At 34.9% G+C, this 21,245-nt stretch overlaps 1 protein-coding gene across 5 annotated transcripts in view; it reads right to left on the bottom strand.

The window, feature by feature from the left end:
• The window catches only part of BRD4 (bromodomain containing 4), a 165,882-nt gene that overhangs the window by 95,146 nt on the left and 49,491 nt on the right, over positions 1–21,245 (bottom strand). The gene's annotated exons all lie outside the window — the stretch shown is intronic.

Raw genomic sequence — 21,245 nt, 5'->3', positions numbered from 1 at the left:
CATTGCTGATTTCCTTGTAAAACTTTGGGAGAAAGCATGGACTACACTCTGAGTAATTCCAACAAAGGAGCAGACACAGCAAGAAGAATCAGGAATAATGATAGGTAACAGAAGATGGTAGGTATTAAAATAATTGTAGAAAGAAGTCATATATGTGCTTACTATTTGATCCCCAGATTTATAATTTATCAAAAATAATGCTGAAACAGTACTCATTTGTCAGTAAAGACTGAAATATTTATGTCATACCAAACACAGAGCCTTAAAAATATTAAAGTAGTGTCTTATTGGGACTCTTTTGTACTAGATGATAGGTAGAATGAAAGGTAATATGACTCATAGAAGTAGTCTCCAAAGTTAGGTGTCAGGCCTACCCCCAAAAGGTAAGCATATTATTATGATCAATAATTAATCACAGTGTAGAAAGATGGGTCAAATCCCACCTTCCCTGAAATAGCTCAGGCTTACAATCACATCCAAATACTTTCACATACCATCCTCCCTTTTATCAACCTTTCTACTATTCCCAAGTCTGGTTAATAGCCCAACAGGGGAACTGTAACCTGGGGACCTACAGCAACAACTATTTAAGGGCCAATGGGAAAATAGATTTCCCTCTCTCATCACTTAATAACTTTAGCAGATGGAGAATAAAAAGCTGCTCACTCTACTATAAGGCAATGAATGATTGGAGCTCATCTACCCTTTTTCATTTGGGTGGCCTGAAATAAGTCACAAAGGAAAAGAAATCATAGATGGATCATAAAATTACACATTTAGAGGTAGAAGGGTTTTTAAGAGGTTGATGAATCCAAAGCACTCATTTTATATATGAGGAAAGGGGTTCACAGAATTGACTTCCCCAGGATCATACATCTTAAAAAAGCCCAAAGTTCAATTCAAACCAACATATTCTATACCCTTAAATCCAACACCATTACTATCTTACTGCATTACAGCTCTTATATTCAAAAATCTCATTTTCAAACTTTTCAACTGCTGTTAAGTGCATCAACATCCTTTTAGTTACCCAAATTCACCATCTCAGCGTTGTCTTCAACTATTTGTCCTTTTTCACCAAACATATAGTATCATTTGACAAAACTTTTCATTTCTAAATCAACAAAATCTCTCTCACATCTGTCCCCTTCACACTCTACTCTCACAGGTTCCAATCTAGTTTCAAATCTCCTTTATGTTCATTACCTGGACTATTCCAAAAGACCTCTCCTTTCCTCAACTTACTCTTCTGTCCAAACCATTCAGTCAGCTGCCTTTGATTTTCCTAAAGCAGAAGTATGTCATTACCTTATTCAACAAACTCTAGTGGCTTCCTATTAACTAAGGTTAAACAGTATTTCATTTAACTATTATATTTCTGCTTTTGTATTTTATTATGTAGATTAAAATGAGTTGTCAGATATGTAATTTATAAAGATATAAAAACTAAAGTTGAAAGCTCAATTTTTTTTTACTGATTAGAGATCACTCAATGGCTTAGAGGATAGTGTGCTAGATCTGAAATTAGAGATATTTCTTTGAAATACTGAAGTTGTTCTTCCACTTATTTCCCTCCATAACCTCTCCCTTTAATCTCCATTATTCATCCAAATTATTTGAGTTTTAGAAAATTACCGTGTAGATTTAAGAGACTTGAATTAAATATATATTTCTGAAAACGGGAAAATGAACTTGCTTTTTCTGAAAATAATTAACAGGTTGGTTGGTTGGAAACTGTTCTTTATCTCAACAAAGACTTCTTAAGGTATACAATGAGTCATAGCAGTGCCCTAGAGGTGCATAGAACCTAAGAGGTCATTTAAGTGAAAACTTCCAGGCAGAGAACAGTTTAATAGCAAAGGCTTTTAAAGGGAGTAGTGACAGGGTCAATTTAGAAAGAACCTTGTAATCCAACTCACACATTTTTGAAGAGCCCGAGGTCCAGAGAGTTCAAGTGACTTGCCCATGGCAGGTAGAAGGAGAAACTGAACCCTGAACTTTCAAAGTCCCATCTAGGGTTGCTTCTACTACAAAGGCATCCTACAGAAAACTTTGTAGACCACCTACTCAAATGAGACATAAGAATAAACTAAAGTACCCATCAGGTGCTTTAAAGTTTATCGCATGAGAGTCTAATCCAAAATGTGTGTGGGACAAAATGTGTGCGCACACACACACACACACACACACACACACACACACACACGTGCGCACGCTCACAAAGAAGCTATAGTTCTAAAATGGCAAAGAATGCAAGAATGCTTATTGACAAAACAGAGCTTGGCCAATATCAGTCTGTTCTTAGGGTCTGACCAGTATCAAAAGAGGAGGTTTTTTGGTGACTGAAACTTTCATGACAGCCATAATGGCTGGGCTATGGTTCCTACAGGTATTGTTCATTACTCAGAGATGACATGGTTGTTCTGAGTTGACCCATGCATTCTGGTCCATGGTTTTGACAGTTATAGAGTTCACCCTGAGTAAGTGAATGCAAAGTATTGTTGTTATGCCAAGTTCACAGTACATCTTGATTAGATGAGTATCCTCAGAAGCTACGTTTGGACCTGATGCTGTTAGGTCTAGGCTTGAGGAACATGATAACAAGGGATTGATTTAGGAGTTCTAACATTTCAAAACCTAGTAATACTCGTGCTCCTCACCTAGCATGCATGCCCTTCCCTTCAGAGTTCAGTTCAAACACCATTTCCACTAAACCTTTCTAACCAGGGACAGGCTTACCACTAAGATTTTTTTTTGTTGTTTTCTCCTTCTACAATTTTAGAACTATCTATATATCTTATTGTAGTTACTTAATTTTCATAGTTTTTCCACACAATGACCTTTCAACAATGATGTCTTTGCAGAAAGAGGCAGTTTTAACAGTGCAGGGGACAGTGGTGGACCTGGAGTCAGAAAGACCAGAATTCACATCCTGTCATAGATACCTAGTAGTAATAGGATGCTGGGTAAGTCACTTAATCTCAGTCTCAGTTATTTCACCTAAAAAGGGAGATGATGAAAAGACCTATTCTCATAGTATGGAAAGGATCAAGGGAGATAGCATATGTACAGTGATTAGTTCTGTTCCTGGAACACAATAGGTACTTAATAACTGCTAGTTAACTTGACTTGGTCAATAAATGTGTTGAAGCTCAAGTCTTCTCTAGGATTTTTACAGTTTGCCCCAAAAAGTACTACTACTCTCTTGGAAACCTCCAAAGACAAGGGGGAATTCGTACTTCTCTCTCATTTTTTGTAGTTATTACCACCAACCGCAAACAGTGACCAATTTTGAAGAATTTCTTTTCTGCCTTGTGAAATTTCTTGCAATACTTGGTTTTATCTATTATTATTACTGACCTTTTCAGTAAAGGGTCAGATCTAATTTTTTTCCGCTGACAACTAGGAGCCAGCAGTTAGATGGATGAATATATGACTGACATTTTCACCCTGAGATACATTTGGATCCAAGAGCAGCCCTCCCCCTCCTGTCTTGTGATTTTGAAACAGGGTGTGTTGGGCTTGTTTGGGTTTCAGGCATACGTAAAACTGCTTGTCAGAAAGATTTGATATCACCCTGGAAATGTATTATTATTAGCTAATGTTTATAATTCATATAAAGCAAACTATATCTTCTGTATTATAATCATAAAGGCTAATATTATAATTATCAAAGGGGGTAGAGAACTTCATACTCACAAGAGTTTGAACACATAAGCATTGGGTTAGCAAGGCTGCTATTTCCTGGTATATTACATTTGCTGTTTCCCAATTTGAAAAATATCAGAACTGTAATTATGAGGATAAAAAAATCACTGTGGCCAAGGACAATTTTAATAATATTTTTCTATCTCTGACTCCACCCCTTGGACCAGAAAATGTTCTCTAGATAGAAGCTACTGTGATGATTACTCTTGATTATATCTGTAACAGAAAGTTTTGAAGTAAAGATCTTCCAAATAGTGCTTTCAAATTATCAGGTTCTATATTCATTTTCTGCTAAATTCACCTGTGAAAATGTAGCCAGGATGACATAACCTATAAATAGTAGCCTTTATGCTTCCCTTGAGGAAAATAATAGCTCCTGCATTCAAAAACTTATATTCCATTCTATAAGAGTTACTAGAAATGCCAGAAATACTCTGGACAAATAAACCTAATGATATCTAACCAATAAGTCAATCAGTATTTCTATCAAAAACAGTCATTGTGATCTTGAGCTTTTTACCAACATAATAGGTTTCCCTTTTTTGAAAGGAAAGGAGTAAAGATTAAGATGCTTCAAATGGACCCCATTAGAATAAATGTGTGACTTTTTTTTTAATAGCAAAGAGCTGTAAATAAAGTTGATATCCATTGTATCTATTGACTGAGGAATGGAAAACAATTTGAGGTCCACAAACATAATAGTATTACTATGCCCTGAAAAACTATTCAGAATTCAAATTCAGATTAGACTAATAGAAATTGATTCAAAGGGAATATAAGCATTACCAGGAAAACAACAACAAACAATATGTAAATAAAAGACTGGATTTAAACTGAATAATGTAAAACTATGATTATTATTATTATGTAAAGAATTTTAAAATGGGAGGCAGCTGGATGGCACAGTGTTTTGAGAGCCAGGCCTAAAGGCAGGAGGAGGTCCTGGGTTCAAATCTGTTTCAGATACATCCTAGCTGTGTGACCCTGGGCAAGTCACTTGACCCCCACTGCCTAGTCCTTATCACTCTTCTGCCTTGGAACCAGTACCTACTATGGATTCTAAGATGGAAGGTAAGGGTTAAAAAAAAAAACCCACCACCACCATCACCATAATAATAATAATAATAATAATAATAATAATAATAGACCTAAGTTTATATACTGGCTAATTTTGCTGAACTGTTTTTTCTCCTTTTTCTTTTTTTGTTAATGGATTGCTTACCTGAGCGAGGAAATGGAGAGAGATATTGGGAAATAAGATGATCATGTAATCACATTTTACAAATGTCTATTTGGGTCCTATATCTGACTTCAAAGAAGTCAGGGAAAAGAACTTATTCACAGTGCTCTCCCATTGAATAGATGCTTAAAAAACTATTATGCTTATTAGCAAATGACTGTATGCCGACTTTTGTCTCGTGGCTGTTGTAGAAATTTGTCATTAGCTTGTTCCCAATAATACAACTACCTCTGGCTTTAAAAGGGGGGAAAAAATTAATATTAAAACTGAAGCTAAGACATGCCTCTTTCCTCTCTGAATAAGGGTGGAGACAAAAGATCTTTTGCTTAACTGTAAACAAGCTCAAGATCCAAGGTAGCAGAGAAAAGAGGACATGTACACTGTGCACCCATTCTAAAGGTCTCATGAAGATCCCACCTCCACCTTACTGGGGTTTGAAAGACCCATCTCTTAAGACCTATGAGAATAGAAATGCAGAAGAAAAATAGGGTTTGATGGGGATATGATTGGGGAGGTTGACTAAATGTTCATTCTATTGCAAATAATAATATGGAAATAGGCAATGAACAATGATACATGTAACCCCTCCCCCAAAGATTACTCTATTACAAAAATGAATATAGAAATAGATAGTAACAATACATGTATAACCCCAGTGGAACTGCTTGTTGACTCCAGGAGGGAGGAGGGAAAAAATATAAATCATGTAACCATGGAAAAATACTTTAAAATAAAATTAAAAAAAAATTTTTTTTTTAATGAAAAGACCCATCTCTTCTAGAGTGAGACCTGAGTCTTCCAATCAGAGAGGCCTGGGCAGCAGCATAAATTGGAGTACCAGGGAGAAGTGGAGGCTTTTTTCTTTGGAATCCAAAATGAGAAAATGTGTGGACCTGGCCTAGGAAGGGAAAGAGAGGCCACATGTGGCTAGCACCTTCTCTTTTCTCTGGCTAGCTTTTTGTTACTTAATAATTATAAATTAATATAGTATCCGGCAAATTTAATCGTAACATTGTTTAGATGCAACTTAAGCTACTCAAACAGCACTAAAACAATTTCTCTAATGTAACTTATCTCACTACAATATTCTATGGAAATGCTAAAAATGTAAATAAACAATGATTTCCATTGAATTAAACTTTAAAAAAATTATCAGGAAGATCCTGGAATGCAGTAGATCACACTTTCAGAAAAAAAGCTGTTTATAGTGGAGTGTTTTTTACTTCTTTCTTCATATCCCAACATGCTGAACAAAAGAAATTAAAAGTAAATGACTTCAATAAAGGGCAAAAGTTGTGAGTTCAGGTAGTTTTCTAAAAGAACCTAAATAAAAAAAAATGTATAGAGGTATAGTTCTTTATAGAGAGAAAGAATTCTTGCTCTAAATAGATTAAATCAGTTTGCTTCAAATGGTGATGTAATTGATTACCTACAAATATTTGTGGCCATAAAATTTCAAGTACATGGATATCTGGTATACTTGTCACAACCAAGTATGTTTCATAATAACATTAATCCTATGTAATCAAAATCCCTTTGAAAAGTCATACTGCGGGGGCAGCTGGGTAGCTCAGTGGATTGAGAACCAGGCCTAGAGATGGGAAGTCCTAGGTTCAAATCCAGCCTCAGCCACTTCCTAGCTGTGTGACCCTGGACAAGTCACTTGACCCCCATTGCCTAGCCCTTACCACTCTTCTGCCTTGGAGCCAATACACAGTATTGACTCCAAGACAAAAGTTATGGGTTTGAAAAGAAAAGAAAGAAAAGAAAAGAAAAGAAAAGAAAAGAAAAGTCATACTGCACTGTAAGGTTGAGCAGTTGATACCTTTCTTATCCTGAGAAAATCTTCCACCTCAAAATATATTAAATCAGCCAAAAATTGGTAGTTCATGCTTCAGGAAGAAACACCCCTCCTTACCTCTAATTACAAACTTTTTTACTCCAAGCTTTAGTCATATGGGAAAGTATCTTGTTTTTAACTAATTCCTAGAAAATTAAATTTCATCTACATCACTTTTACTATTTTGTTTTCCCAAAACGAAATAAAAAAGTGAGGGATGTATCCCTGAAAAATACTCTCCCTAAACTAGAACCGTGAAACATAAAAATTGGTTCAAAGGGATCTTTTCAGTAGCCATAAGATTTTGGGCAATTTCAGGAGAAATGCTCATGGTTTCAAAGATGAAGACGAGAAGGAAGTCAATTTTTAAGACTCCAGAAATATCAAATATTTCCAGAGGCAAGCAAGGGCAAGAAGAGTAAGTGCTTGTATGAAAATGGAATTATCTTAGATATTGTAATTTAAAACTCAACATCTAAAAGTAATGTATAAAGATCTTTACAATCAAAGGACACATAGAAAGGTGAAATACAGCAGTTCACAAAAAGCACCAAGAATCAGTTTGTTTTCCTGGTTCTGGGATTATATCCTTTAAAAATGTTTCTTAGACCTGATTTGGAAAACTGACCAAGGTAAAATTAAACTCTCTGGAATCACTGAATAAGAAATGTGTAAAAATGAACAAAACAAAACATACCCAGTATGTTCAATAGATAATAAAACTTTGACTAGTTGTTGAGTATCTAAAATGTTCAAATACATGGGATCCACTATCATTTGACAAGTCCTCTGGAAAGAACATATATAAAACAAGCATGCTGTACTCACAATTTAAATTGAAAATGAAAAATGTAAAATTTACAATTTGAAAAACTCTAAATTGTATCTACACCTATTTTGTGTATTTGCTCAAGTCTGAAAAGAGCTTGCTGAAAACAAATCATATACATACTCATGTCAAATTACTTCAGCCAAACTGAACAGTCAAAAGTTGTCAAGTTTAGGACTTACATAATGAGTAAAACATACCTAAAACACATACTATTTCAAACTGTTTCCCATTAGCTACTTTCACATCAAATTTATTGATTTCTCTACTCCAAAACTTAAATAATATGCCTCATCAGAATGTAGCCAGCACTATAAATTTATGAAATTAAATACAAAAAAGGGTTTCCTGGAACCAAGAAATCAAATTGCCATATCTATAAAAAGCAGTTATTTTCCTCTTCCTAAAATTCAAATATTAATGACTATTTCCCCTCATGTTTTTTGCAATACCACAGAAGAAAAAAATCCTCTAGTATTATACAGTATTGTAATGTGTAATAGAAATGTTGGCCATAGCAATAAGGAAAAAAAAGTTGGGGAATAAGAATAAACAATAAGGAAACAAAACTATCACTCTGCAGATGACATGATGGCATATCAGGAAAATTTAGGGATCTAAAAAACAAGTTGAGACAATTAGCAAAGTTGCAAGATGAAAATAATGAACCCAGATACATCATCAGTATTTCTAGATCTGCAACAAAACCCAGCAGAAAGAGAAATTCCATTTAAAACAACTGCAGATAATATAAATACCTTGGGAGTCTACCCAATAAGACACGCAGAAACTATATGAACAATTACAAAACACTTTTCAAACAAAGATAATCAAAACTGGAGAAATATTAATTGTTCATGTATAGTCAAGCTAAAAAAATAAAAATGAAAATACCAGTACCTAAAATTTACTCATTTGAAACCATGCCAATCTAATAAAAGAATATTTTATAAAGTCAGAAATAAATAATAATTTTTCTAAAGCAAGACCAAAATGTCAAGAATATCAGAAAGAATCAATGGGAGAAAAGTAATGAAGGGAAGAGGCCTAGCAAGATCTCAAACCACACTACAATGTAATGATAATCATAAAAAAAAAAATCTGGGAATGAATGAGAAATGGTGGTAGATTAGTGGAATATATTCGGTATACAATATATAGAAGTAAATGACCATAGTAATCTAGTGTTTGATAAACCAAAAGATCTAAAATGCTGTGGGGGATAAGAACTCACTATCTGATAAAAATTGCAGAAAATAATGTAAAGTACCCTGGCAGAAACTAGGGACTGATCATCATCTCATATCATATACCAATATAAGTTCAAAATAGGCAAATTATTTGGACATAAAGGAAGATATCATAACCAAATAGGGGAGAGTGAAAAAAATTATCTGTCATCTATGGATAAGGGAAGAGTTTATGAACAAGTAAGAGTTAAAGGATTATAGGAAGTAAAATGTATAGTTTTGATTATATGAAAGCTTAAAAGGTTTTTCTTAAACAAAACCAAAACAGCCAAAATGAAAGGAAAGCATCATACTGGGAGAAAAGTTTTACAAGTTTAGAAGACAACACTCTCATTTTAAAAATAAATAGGAAATGGAGCCAACTCAATAAAAAAAGAGCCATTCCCCCAATAAATGGCCAAAAGATATGAGGCAATTTTCAGAAGAAGAAATTAAAGCTATCAATAGTCGCATGAAAATGTTCTCAACCACTAATAATTACTGTTATTTAGTCAGTATCTGACTCTTCATAACCCCTTGGACTATAACACCCCAATGGTGTCCATGGCAAAAATATTAGAGTGATTTCTTATTTCCTTCTTGTGGATTAAGGCAAATAGAGTGCAAGTGATTTGCCCAGGATTATACAGCTAGTAAGTGAAACTAGGTTTGAACTCAGGTCTTCCTCATTTCAGGCCTAGATGTCTTCTATTATGCCACCTACCTGCCTTCTGACTAATAATTAAAGTGCAAATTGAAGCAACTCTGAGATGCCATTTCACATACATCAAATTGGTTAACATGACAGAAAAGGCAAATGAAAAATAATGCAGGGGATGTGGACAAATAGGGATGCTAATACTCTAAACAGTATGAAATAACTGGTCCAGCCATTCTAAAGAACAATTTGGAACTATGCCCCAATGGGTTATATAATATTTTTAGATCTGTACCCGCAAAGAGATCAAAGAAAAAAGGATCCAAGTGAACAAAAAATGTTGTAGCCCTTTTTGTGATGGCAAAATGGGAGTGAGGATGGCCAAACATGATTAGGATGGACCTGTAAGAAAGGATAAAGGGGATGATTTTCGAAAAACCATGGAAGACCTTAAGTAAGCAGAACAGGAGAACATCATACATAGCAATGGCAATATTGTACAATAATCAACTGTGAAAGACAACTATTATAATCAATATGATGACCCATGACAATTGGGGGAGTGGGGCAAATAAGTGATTTGCCCAGTGTCACACAGTTAATAAGTGTCTGAAACTAGATTTGAAGTCAGGAAATTGAGTCTTCTGGCTTGCCGTTCTAGTCACTGGGCTACCTATATACCCTGAAATCCATGACAACTCTAAAAGCATTTATTATGAAAATGCTGTCTACCTCTAGAAAAAACTGATGAACTCTGTGGGCAGACTGAAACAGATTTTTTTCACTCTTTTTTTCTAGCAACATAGCTAATATGGAAATATATTATGCATGATTTGCATGGGTATCTTATTTCTTGTCTTCTCAATGGATGGGGATGGGGATGGTGGTTGGTAATGAATTTGAAACTGAAAATAAAATTGAATTTTAAAAACAAGTAGGAAAGCAATACACTTAAATGGAATTATATTTTTCCAGAAGGAGAAATAGCTGTAGTTTCAAATGACTTTAATGCTCTCTTACTGTGGTGCAGTAAGTTGGAGCAGTGGATAGTGCTGGGTCTAAAGTCAGAAAGACTCATCTTTCTGAGTTCAATTTGGCCTCAGATACAAATTGATTATGCAACCCTGGACAAGTCACTTAACCCTGTTTCCTTTAGTTTTCTCATCTATAAAACAAGCTGGAGAAGGAAATGTTAAATCACTACAGTATGTTTGCCAAGAAATCCCTGAATGGGATCACAAAGAATTGGACACGATGGGGAAAAATCTGAACAATTGTCCTTACTATTAGGGCATGTGTTTACTATGACTCATTCATAATAAGACACACTGTAAAGACCAGCTTTGGGCAGCACCCAAAGAAATAACCTGAAACCAAGTTAAGAGGTTATCTCTTATAATGGTTGTGCCCTCATTAATATGGGTATTCCTTCCAAGTATTCCGAGTACAATTTATTCATGCCTCTGAATATGACTTTTGCATCACTTAAAAGCAAATATACAAGTTTTCTCAAAGTATTTACCCCACATAATGGCAATGTTCCTCAAGTTCTCCTGACATCAATGGAATACTTGAATGGGTTGTCAATTACCACTCTTACACTTCAGTTATCTATATATCTTATAGATCAAACCCTCATTAGAGGTATTTGATGCAATATTTCTCCCTACCTCAGTTAGGAAAGAAGAAAGAAAGGGAAACGGGAGGGAGGAGTATCTTCATTTGAAAATTAAATTTATCTTTAAAAAAAACTTTAAAAGACTTGAGACACTCGACACTTTCCCTTGTTATCATGGTTGCACTCTCCTCTATAGTCTGAATTTCTTTTTAAAGGGGGTGGCCATCCTTGCTGTACCATCTCAATGCTATCAAAGTGTTCACTCATCCCACATATAAAATCATGTCTATTTCTATCTCCACCACATCTCATCTCTAGTGTCATCATCCTAGTTGGAACACTCCACATCTTTCACCTAAATTACTGTGATACCCTTCCAATTGGTCTCTTTGTTTATCTTTTCTTATCTCAATCCACCTTCCCCACTCATTAAACTCCAGCAGCTCTTCGCAACTTGAACCCCTTCCTATCTGTCCAGTCCACATTACTCAAGATTCCATATAATCTATTTACTATTCAAAACATTAGATGTTATATCTTCCACCTTTTCCTTGCTTGTCCTCATCTCCATTTCTTTATTCCACAAATAAGCTCAAACTTTCAGACTTGGGAAATCAAATCAACACAATGAATAACTACTATTTCTAAGGACTAATGATTAAATATGCAGCCCATTGAGTATAGACGGAAAAACTTTTAGACATGATTGTTGTAGGAATGATTTTTTTATACATGTTTAGAACAGGTTTTGCTTTTCTTGCTTTATCAACTAGAGAAGGAAGAAAGAGAAATGGGAGAGAAGGCATATCTTCATTTGAAGATAAAATTTAACTTAAAAAGAAAAACTTAAAAAAAATTTTTTTTAGATCTTTAATGACTATTGCAAAAATAAACCGTATTGTGCTAAAGGATTAAGGATGAAGTATGCTACCTACACCTTTTGCCCGAGAAGAGATGGACTTTTAAAATGTAGAATAAGACCTTTTTTGAATGTGGCTAAGGTAGGATTTTGTTTTGCTGGATCATATATATGTATCGATGGTTTTTATTTTTACTGATCAAATGAGAGGATAGGCAACATTTATTATACAAATACACAACAAATGTATAACAAAGAAAGAAATTAAAAATAAACTCTAACACCATTTTCTGGATGGAAGAGTGGAACAAAGAACCAAGTATTCATCAAGTGCTATGTACCAGGTACTGAATTAAAGTACTTTACAAATATCTTATTTGATCCTTACAACAACCTTTAGATGTAGGTATGATTATTACTCCCATGTCATAAGCAAGAAACTGGGACAGTCACAGGTTAAGTGACTTGCCCAGGGTCTCATAAGCTAGTAAATGTTTAAGATGGGATTTGAATTCAGGATTGACTGTAAGCCCAGCACTCCATTCACTGAGGCATCTCACTGCTTATTCTTCCTGGTCTCCCCAGTTATTAGTGTTTTCCTCTCTACTGTAATCTTCCATATCTATTTATGTACATCTTAGCTTGCCTATCCTTTAACAATGTAATAAGTTCCGTGAAGTCAAGGACTTTTTTTTACCTTTCCTTGTATCCAATACTATGGGGGAAGGGGAGGTGTCAGTGGTCACTGTTGTAAAAGAATACTCATTAACCCCCCCCCAATAAAACCATAAATAAACTAATGTGATAGTTGACTTGCCCAGGGTCACGCTGCTTCTAAGTGTCAAAGACCATAGTTAAACTCAAGAAGATAATTTTTCCTGACTCCAGGCCCAGCATTCACTTCACTGTACTACCTAGCTATTGTAATTTTACCAGACCAAATGATCATAATGAAAAATAGAGCAAGTCAAGATTAGGGGGATCTGGGTCCTATCCCAGCAACAGCAACCCAGAATATATTTTACAATTTTATAATATGACAAAAAAAGTTAGCCATTCCTTGGGAATGAGTTTAGCTGAATAAATAGTCTATTTGGTTTACTTCATTTAATACGAAGCTTTATTATTACTATTCATAAAATATTTTAGTTTAAGTACAACTGATTAAAAAACCCCACCTATGATAGACTAACAATCCATCCAAGACTTTTAACCTGCTGGATTAGAATTTCCACATGATCTTATATCTCTAAACTGAAGCTACACAACACTGTGATTTAATAAGTCATATTAGCTAAATTTTGTAGAGAAAACAAATAAAGCACATAACATAGTAAGCAATGCAGATTAATATTTGAATTCAAGACAGTCCAAATTTTATGGTACTTTCCACTACACTACTGTGTTAATACGTTAAAAAAAAAAATAGATTTCTCCCCTACAAGAAAGGTGTTTGGATCTCCTGGCTCTAGGATTACCAGTTAATAATTCCTCAATGACACTATTACATACTCAACAAACTTGTTAAATACTCAATGTATTGCTTATAATGCCAATTATCTAGAACCACTTCACCCTCAGAGTTTAACCAAGTAGGAGCGCAAAAACAAACAGCTAATTCACATTCTTAGCAGATCTTCCCAATTGTGCAATCTGTGTCAGTAGGGAAGCACAAATAGGATTACTTTTCCATCTGACCTCCTTAGATAGCTAGTGAGAATAGCATTCATGTCTTCAGCCAGACTGCATTGTTTGGATCCAATCCAATGATCATAATGCAAGATCCTGCAATTAGAAACCTTAATCCTTATTCACAGAAGGTTGAACATTGTTCTGACCTCTACTACCTGTAGATTCCTAGTACACAATCCCAATGAAATAGCTTTTTGTGAGAGGCTTGCAAAAGTCACATCAATTTTCATACAATTAAGGTTTATAGCACAAGTATTTTCCATAAAAGAACTCTAAATTTTTCTTCAATTTGATAATACCATATATTTTCCATAAAAGAACTCTAAAAGCACTGTTTTTCTTCAGTCAACTTTATCATACTGTGAAGCTGTCCATTTCTCAAGTTTAAATTTGCCATACAAATAATTTCAACATCTCTTTTGAGGACCTCCTAAATATGTAAAAGGATGAACTTGCAATATCCTATAGAAATATGAACATGATGTTCTTAAACTCAATATGAAGGTCCCTATGGAAATATCCATCTAAAACCTACCAAAATGGTCATCCAATCTTGAAAGAAGAAATCCAATGTGGAAGAACTCTAGCGAAGCAACAGTAACACTTCAATATAAATAACCGTTGCTGTTTTTTTAACCCTTACCTTAGAAGTATTAGTTTTAGAAGTGATACTAAATATTGGTTCCAAGGCAAAATAGCAGAAAGGATTAGGCATTTTTGGGTTAAGTAACTTGCTCACTGTCATAGCAAGGCATTATCTGTGGCCATGTTTGAACCCCGGGCCTTCTTGTCTCCAGCTGAAGTTGGATAACATGAGTTTATATGAGTCAGCACAGTTATATCATTTCCTCCAGCTCTCTTTTATAGCACATGCTGAAAGAGAAGAGGAGGCAAAAGGAGGGGGATAATACAGGGCTAATGCTTGCCAAAAGACAAAGGGGAAAAGAATTTGAGATGAGGTAGAATTGAAATGGTAACAATTCTTATACTATTGGGAAAGTTGAAAAGTACTGAGGAAAGGGACCGGCAGTCTCCCAGAGTGATAAGGTAAGAGAGAAAGGAAGATTTCAGTGGTCAGATAAAGGAGTATCAAAAGTTTCTAATTAAGGAAGTGAAATAATTGTGAGTCACAATAAGATTTAGTTCGTGACAATCCCAAGTATATAGCTAAGGTGGAGTGAAAGAATAGATCATAGAACAAAAGAGGTTGAAAAAATTGCAATGTCATTATTAATATACATTACATATGTATATTTCATATAGTTTATAATGAAAAGAGAACTAGACTAAAAACTGTTCAAAACTTAAGAGATGACACTTCTTAGGTATGCCTTATGGGGTGGGGGTGGGAGGGACAGGAAGGTAGGGGAAGCTAGATATAGCTCAAAGAATTGAGCTGGGAAATCCTGGGTTCAAATGTGACCTCAAATACTTCCTAGCTGTGTGACCCCGGAAAAAAAATCACTTTAATCCCCATTGCCTAGCCCTTATGTCTCTTCAGCCTTGGAACCAATACACAGTATTCATTCTAAGACAGAAGGTAAAGGTTTCAAAAAAAGGGGCAAAGGAAAATAATTTATTCACATCTAATAGGAAGACAATTTTTTGTTTCTACTCAAATATAAGAGAAATTGTGCCATACAGTGAAACTCTAATTCAATTTCCTCCTGAGGCCATGATACTGATAAAGTAGGCCTTTAATTCAGGGTATATTGTCAGTAAAAAAAGTTGGAAATGGCTTGGTCAAAACTCAACTCTATCCTTGTCTGACAAGAACTCAACAAATAGAAGGTTATTTAACAAAGGCATCTGCCCTTCACATCCAAAAAGGTCAGTTAAGTCTTTGGAGAAATGATATCCACTCTAAAACATCTATTTTGGTAAAACCAAAACTTCAATTTGATGCAAAAATTTAAAGGTGCAAAAGGCTTTTAACTTGATGAAAAGCTGACCTTTATTTAGTATACCTTTCTTCATTTGTGTGATCCTCATTTTGAAGCTTAAAAGGGGAAGGAGGGAAAAAAGGAACAAAAGGTTACAAGTCACTGTCAAAACTTCTAAGAAGATGGGGGAAGGGAGAAAAAAACATGATTCTTGTAATCATGGAAAATATTTAATTTAAAAAAACAACTAAGAAAAAAGTATGAAGCTAGACTTACTTTTTGACTTCTAAATCAAGCACTTAAAGCAAACTCACACTGGGTTTCTTTTGATTTAATATTTATAATTAACCTTCACTAACACTTATAAAAAAGGAGAATATGGCATGTAGGAAATAAATGACATAAATGTTTAAAATCCTCAATTTAAAATCAATGAAGAAAACTGCATATGCAGTTTTTCATAAAACTTGCTTCTTAAAAGGTTTTAATGATCTTTTATCTAACTACTGTCCTAGCAAAGGGGGCACAGTGAAGGACATATCAAATAATAACAAAAGGGTTAAAAGAAAAATAAATCTTGGCTTCAACTGGTATGTGGAATTAATTAATGGAGAAAGAGAGAATCAGACTGAATTACTTGTTCAAAGTCACACAGTTAAAGTAACAGAATCAGAATTAAAGCCCAATCTTTTGATTCCAAAATCTCATTCTCCTGATCTAATTTTAGGAGACAAAAGATGACCAATTTGGAAGGTAGTAGAAGGTCCTAAGTTTAGAGTCAAAGGATTGGGGTTTTTTACTTCTGCCTAAGCTACTTTCTAAGTTATTTCTAGGAGGTCATTTAACCATTAAGTCCTCCTCATTGAGTTCCCTCAACTTTAAAATAAGGGAGTTTGAAAGATGATATATGGATTCCTTTAGTTCCACGATCTTATAAAGCAATTCCATAGTAGATACAATTTAATAATAATCCTTTTTTGTGTGAGCTATTATGGTCTTAGTCAAGTCAGTGGGCCTCTTCTTTGAATAATGTTTTAAATTAATAAAATTTTATACAGAATTACAAATGAATGTTTTCTTCAAACACACACACACACACACACACACACACACACACACCTGCTGCGAATACATTTTAAAAGTTCAACCCTAGCTAAAAAAGCACACGCCCTAGAATGTTGTTGGTGAAGGTGTGGCACAAGGGTCCCTCCCACTAGAGGGTACTACTCCATTCCCCCTCTCCATAGCACCCAAGGATATTTTTCACATGCCTGGCCCCTCTGCTCAGCAGTCGAATCTGAGCGTTTTCACTCTGGGGTAACTAGTTCAATGATAGAATCAGAGCTAAGACTGGGAGAAATTGTCTTTACAGTGATCCCCCACCTATTGCGGAAGTGACATTCCAAAGACCCCTGCAATAGGTGAAAAATCCACGAAGTATATATACATTTTGAGGCTTTATAAACCCATCTCACTCTCCTATAACCTTTTCCACATTCTTATAAATACTGAGCCAAACTGCACCCAGGATACAGAACACAGCTCCATGCTTGGTCACTTTTCATTCCATCAGCCAATACAGAAACTCTTGCTTTGCTCTCAGCCATATACAATCTCACGTTGGCAAACTTGTGCAAGTAGGAGTGGTATACTGTATTTCCATTGCGTACAGTATAGCATTCATCTGCAAAATCCTGTGATGTAGCAAAAACTCCATGATACATTACACACACACACACATATATTTTAAACCCATGATACAGTGAACCGTGATATAGCTAGAGAAGACTATATTCTTATACCAAGGCACGCATGGCATCTCCCTCTCCTGGTACTACTATTCCATATACATAAAATTAAATCTACTAGATAAGACAACTTCTGTTGTCTTAGTGAACGGTATACATTTTTTGTTGGTGACAGATTTGAATAGATAATACAACAAATAACATTTATATAATGTTTACCACTACTTGCCAGGGGTAGGCATTCTCTATTATTTCATTTGAGCCTTACAATCCTGGGAGGTAGGTATTATTTGTGTAATTAGAAATCTGTTACCATAAAAACTACATTTCCCAGGAGCTCACTGACTTCTTGTCATTATGTACTTCATATAGTCAGAGGAATATACTGAGTACACAGTCTCTTTTGCTTCCTGTCAGCAATGGTGGTTGAGTGGGCTTTTTGAACAGGTAACTTAGCTATGGGCACATGGTTTTTATTTTGTTACCTTTTTATTCCTTTATTTATAATGATCATTAATAAATCTCTTTAAAATATAATACTTGAAATCATTGCATATTAATTTTAATTTTTACATATTATTCCCATTTTACAAATGAAGATTAAAGAAGTAAACAGGTTTATTTACATAACTCAAGAGCACTCCAACTGGCTAGTAAGTATCTGTGGCCAGATTGAACTGGGTCATCCTGACTCCAAGCCCTGGTGTACCCCATCTCCTACAAAGAAAACCCTCCACCTGCCAGTATACTTACTATAACATGTAACATGTAACATGTATGGGAGGGTGGAGGTAGAGATGAAAGGTCACGGAATTTATTTAAAGTTTGCCTAAAGCATTAAAATCAAATTGGTAACAACATGGGATGCTACTTTTATCCAAAATTATCATCAAGTCAGATTTCTTTCTGATCAAAGAGAGAAGACAGTATTTACTACTTTTTCTCCTTAAAAAAAATTTTTTTAGATTAAGGAAGATGCAGAAGGAAACTAAGAGTAGAGCTGGCTGGCTGAAGATAGACATTAGGAAATGTTCTAAAGAGTAGCTTAAGGTCATCTATTTCACCTGCAATTGCTTTGGAAAACTCCAAGCAATAGAATTCAAGCTCTGACTAGTTAGTTTTCAGTGTTCCTACATATAAGAAGGAAATCGTCTAGATGACTTCAAAGGTTTCTTTTAGCACTGACATTCAATGCTGTACAACAGTAATTTCCAAGGTGTATGTGCAAACAGCTAAAAAGAGGGTATGAACATAGGTCTCCTGCCACCCTCTTCTTAATCTCCAATGGCATGTGACCATAATCAGCCCTTTCTCATTGGTTCAAGCTTCCAACTCCTCTTTTTGAATATGTCAGAATAAGTAGGTATGACTGAAATATGCTCTGCATCAAAAGATTTATTTGTATTATAGTTCCCCACAAACCTAGCACTATTTCAAACATTCCTATTTATGTCAAGGACACCATGGGAATCCTTTCAGTTACCCACGTACAAAACTACACTGTTTATCTTCCCCATACACTCAGTTGTCAAAACTTCTCGTCATTTCTACCTCTGCACCATCTTTAGACTCTGTGCCCTTCTGTTTGACATGTTAACCATATCATTCAAAAGCTCTCATCTAGTACAAAACAGCCTAATTGCCCTTCCAGTCTTAACATTCATCTCCTTCAATCTATCATCCTATATGTATACAGCTGCTCAAGTTTTGTTTTCTTCTGAAGACCCATTCTGAATATTATTCTAATTCAATAAACTGCAGTGACTCCCTATATTGATTTAATATCAAATATCTCATACTTTTCTAATTTAGCTAAGTTTCAGAATGTAAATAATAATACAGTAGTATATACATATCAGCAAGTATATATTATATATAGTGAAAAAAAGTTGAAAGAAAATTGGTCTAAATATCTTTGAATTTAAGCTAAATAGTATAAGGATGTTGAGAAAGGAAATGTCAGATATTATGAGTTCTTAGTTGACCAAAACCATAAAGAACTGAATACTTGAGGTCCTAAGGAAGAAAACTTCCACTGACCTATAGAGAATGTACTATGTTTCTCTTCAAGGTAGAGACCATAAATGGTGCTAGAAAAAAAAAGGTGAAATCGTTTTGATGAATTTATCTCAACAATCCTGTCTTGCTAAGTCTAGTTTACTACTATTTTTGGAACAAAATAATGAGTTAATGCTAATTTATTATATAAAACTTAACTAAACTCTTAATTTTCAATGCTTTCTCTGTTAGGAGAATAATCTTTAGACTGAAATAGCTAAGAAAGAAAGGAAATACAGGTTAAATGAACACCTAGTTTCCCTACATGAGCCAGAATTGAAGATTTGATCAATTGTAGGCAATGTTATCTGAGGAATTATACAATTTGAGAGAGGTATTGTGTAAATCTAGATGGGTAAAATAATTCAATTTTAAATAGATGAAGAAAAAGATTACATAAACTAGAGTTCATTCAGCTTAAAGGCAGAATAATGGAAGTGACAGTTAACTATATTATAAACAAATCAGATGGCAATTGGAAAATATTCCTATTCTAGGAATGACACTTTAAGGACACTGACAAAATGGAATACAGTATATCTAGGTGGTAGAAAGGTTTCAAAACCATGGAAGAACCAAATCTGACCTGGTTTTAGGCAGCTCTAACAATAGTCTTCAAGCACTTGGACCGTTATATGGAGGGATTAGACTTTTTCCTGCTAGATGGAAGAGAGTAGAACCTTAACAAAGGGAAATTTGCAGGGAGGCAGATTTAGGCTGAGGTTTATTAAGTAGAATCCTTTTAAAGTAGCAAAATCAGGGGGTGGGGGGGGGAAGAGCTGGGTGACTCAGTGGATTGAGAGCCAGGTCTAGAGATAGGAAGTCCTCGGTTCAAATTTGACCTCAGACACTTCCTTGCTGTGTGACCCTGGGCAAATTACTTGACCCCCATTGCCTAGTCCTTTCCACTCTTCTGCCTTGGAACTAATACACAGTATTGATTCCAAGACAGAAAGTAACAGTTTAGAAAAAAAAAAGTAATGAATTCTGGCTGGGGAAATATTCATGCAGCACTTGGAAGGCATTCATCCATATGGTAGGAAGTTCCCCCCAGATGAACTCTAAGGTCCTTCTAACCCGAGACCTAGTTCTATAGCAAGTATAAGATATGATGGAAGGCCCTGAGGCAAAGGGGAAGTTAGAAGAAGTGTTAATACTAAAGTGGTTGGAAATAATTCCTTGAGTAGTAACAATGACATTTTGAATATCCCAAGATTTCACTAAACTCAATTATAGGGGCTTATTAATTTAACAAAGATCATTCTGGAAAGTCAGAATGCCTCAATTTTCTTAATTTTTTTTTGTCCCATTCTGGTCAGCAAACTAAGAAACTAAAATGAATTTCTAACATCCAGGTCGATATTCATGTGTTTTTTACATCTAAAAAAGTTAAGGCACAGTGAATATTAATCAAGAAGGGCCACTGAGAATCCTTATTAAAATGGAAAAGGGCAGAGCTCTCAAAAAAGTTCCCTAGTCAATAAATGGCATGAATAAGATCATTCATCTAGAAAAGGAAAAAATGAAATAGTACCATCTGCTGGGGGGAAAGAAAGGTCAAGGGAACCAACGGAGATTCTGCAGAATCTCTTTTCAGAGGATGAGAAAACAATTTCCATCTAAGTTAGGATAAAGAAGTTTCAATGTAACAAATCACATGCAGAGGTAGAAATAAAGCATCCATTCCAAATTTTTTAAAGGGATTATTTTAGACCAAGAAATCCAAAGAAAATGCTTAATTAATTTCTACTTTTAATTTGCTCTCAAACAAGCTATTGTGTATGAATATATGTATGTATGTGAGATTTGAGCTAAATAGACCAGGGAAAGATTAATATTAGCTGATTTGAGATGGGGTAAATAGTGGCTAGGCAGGAGGAAGA

Source organism: Monodelphis domestica, chromosome 3 (genome assembly GCF_027887165.1).
Source record: "Monodelphis domestica isolate mMonDom1 chromosome 3, mMonDom1.pri, whole genome shotgun sequence".
Taxonomy (NCBI): Eukaryota; Metazoa; Chordata; class Mammalia; order Didelphimorphia; family Didelphidae; genus Monodelphis; species Monodelphis domestica.
Note: the sequence above shows the minus strand (reverse complement) of the source record. Positions and strands in the feature narration are given on the sequence as shown.